Raw genomic sequence first — 2,919 nt, 5'->3', positions numbered from 1 at the left:
CAACTCCGCTGGACCGGCCGTCTTGTCCAGATGCCCGACCACCGTCTCCCAAAGCAGTTGCTCTACTCCAAACTCAAGAACGGAAAACGGAATGTTGGAGGACAGGAAAAGAGATTGAAAGATGGGCTCAAAACCAACCTTAAAATCTCTGGCATAGACACTGAGAACTGGGAAGCCCTTGAGCACTCCAGCTGGAGGTCAGCTGTGACCAGCAGTGTTGTAGAATTTGAAGAGGCACAAATGGAGGGTGAAAGAGAGAAACGTGCCAAGAGGAAGGCGCGTCAAGCCAAGCCCGACCGGGACCACCTTCCGTCTGGAAACCGATGCCCTCACTGCAGGAGAAGATGCAAGTCAAGAATTGGGCTTCACAGTCACCTACGGACCCAACGCCAGGACACCGATCTTGGAGGACCACCATCCTCGGGCAACGAGGGATCGCCTAAGATTCAGTGTCTCATGAGGATGGAAGGAAAGGTTAACCTATGGATTCAAGGCAAGATAAGAAATCATCAGAGATGGTTTGGAAGACCCTCACTGCGGGAGAAGATGCAGGTCAAGAATTGGGCTCCATAGTCACCTACGGACCCAACGCCAGGACACCGATCTTGGAGGACCACCATCCTCGGGCAACGAGGGATCGCCTAAGATTCAGTGTCTCATGAGGATGGAAGGAAAGGTTAACCTATGGATTCAAGGCAAGATAAGAAATAATCAGAGATGGTTTGGAAGACCCTCACTGCGGGAGAAGATGCAGGTCAAGAATTGGGCTCCATAGTCACCTACGGACCCAACGCCAGGACACCGATCTTGGAGGACCACCATCCTCGGGCAACGAGGGATCGCCTAAGATTCAGTGTCTCATGAGGATGGAAGGAAAGGTTAACCTATGGATTCAAGGCAAGATAAGAAATAATCAGAGATGGTTTGGAAGACCCTCACTGCGGGAGAAGATGCAGGTCAAGAATTGGGCTCCATAGTCACCTACGGACCCAACGCCAGGACACCGATCTTGGAGGACCACCATCCTCGGGCAACGAGGGATCGCCTAAGATTCAGTGTCTCATGAGGATGGAAGGAAAGGTTAACCTATGGATTCAAGGCAAGATAAGAAATCATCAGAGATGGTTTGGCGAGTTTCTTCCATCCCCTACGGCTCCTTGTTGGCAGTCTCCCATCCAAGTACTAACCAGGTCTGGCCCTGCTTAGCATCCAAGATCTGGTGCCCTGAGTGTATTTAGACTACTATCAGCCACGCCTCAAGCAGGTTCTTAAAGAATGCATCTCTCTCAAAGGACACTCTAGGGTTCTCATCCTGACCCGTGCTTGAAAGCAAGCCAAATGCCGTCCCGCGCATCCCTTCGTTTTGGATAACAACTCCTTCCCCATAAGCTCATTCTGCAATTTTATTTCTTTTTTGCACAGCCTTGCAAAATATTTGCTCTCATAGCAACCACCCAGCCCCCCATTGCCTTGCAAACAAATCCAAGGACAGTGGCATCATGCCCCTTGCTGCCCGCAGACTGCAACTGCAAGTCTCTTGCAAACTAGACATTTCTTCAGTCTTATGCAAACGCCTTTGGCACCTCTTTCCAGATTTTATTGTGCCAACTTCTTCTCTCGCAGCAGCAAAGGGAAACATACCATCATTGAAAGAAGCGTCAAATCCTAGAGTTGGAAGACACCCCAAAGGCCATCCAGTCCAACCTGCTTCTACCAGCCAGAACCAACACAACCAAAGCACTCCTGACAGGGGCCCATCCAGAGAAGGAGACTCCCCTGGACTTTAAGGCAGAAGCTTACTTACTTACTTACTTACTTTCCGTTCTTGAGTTCAGAGTGAGTGTCTGACCAATTTGTGTAGCTTGCTGTTGACCTTTGCAGCCCGAAAGACAGTTGCATCTGTCAAGTAGGAAATTTAGGTACCGCCTGTGCGGTAATTTAACTAATTTACAATGCCATAAAAATCTCCAGCAAGCATTCAAAGAATGAGGAAGTACTTCATCAGTGTCAAAAAAGGACAGTGAAGCAACAGCTCCCCTGGTGGCCAGAATTCCCTCATGAAAAGCTGGAATGTTAAATTGCCTCTGTGTCTGTCTATATATGTTGTGTGTCTATGGCATTGAATGTTTGCCATGTATATGTACATTGTAATCCGTCCTGAGTCCCCTGTGGGGTGAGAAGGGCAGAATATAAATACTGTAAATAGTTACATACATACATAAATAATTTTCCAGTCCTTTGACCATTTTGGTGGCCCTTCTCCGGAAGCCTATCTTGTCCATCTCCTTCTTGAACTCTGATGTCCAGAACTGGACACGACGTTATTCCAGCTGAGGTCTGATCAAAGCAGAAGAGAGTGGAACTATGTCTTCCAAATTCCATGAGATGCTATTCATAGAAATGCAGTTTCCAGACCTTTGACCATTTGGGTCACCTTCTATGTGTTGCACCCCAACCAGAATTCACATTGCACTCCACATCAGGCAGGAATCTCAAAAGTGGCAATAAAAGTATATTAAGGAACTTACTTACTTTCTTAGGCGATCCCTCGTTGGACGAGTAAGATGGTCTTCCATTATGGATTTCCTTGTGGGTCCGTATGTGGCTATGGAGCCCTATTCTTGCTCTGCATCTTCTTCCGCAGTGAGGGCATTGGTTTCCAGGTGGAAGGCGGTCCCGGTCGGGGTTGGCTTGACGCGCCTTCCTCCTGGCACGTTTCTCTCTTTCACTCTCCACTCGTGCCTCCTCAAATTCTGCAGCACTGCTGGTCACAGCTGACCTCCAGCTGGAGCGCTCAAGGGCCAGGGCTTCCCAGTTCTCAGTGTCTATGCCAGAGTTTTTAAGGTTGGCTTTGAGCCCATCTTTAAATCTCTTTTCCTGTCCACCAACGTTCTGTTTTCCGTTCTTAAGTTCGGAGTA

This window comes from Anolis sagrei, chromosome Y (assembly GCF_037176765.1).
Source record: "Anolis sagrei isolate rAnoSag1 chromosome Y, rAnoSag1.mat, whole genome shotgun sequence".
Taxonomy (NCBI): domain Eukaryota; kingdom Metazoa; phylum Chordata; class Lepidosauria; order Squamata; family Dactyloidae; genus Anolis; species Anolis sagrei.
The sequence above is the reverse complement of the archived record's forward strand: the minus strand, read 5'-3'. Positions refer to the sequence as shown.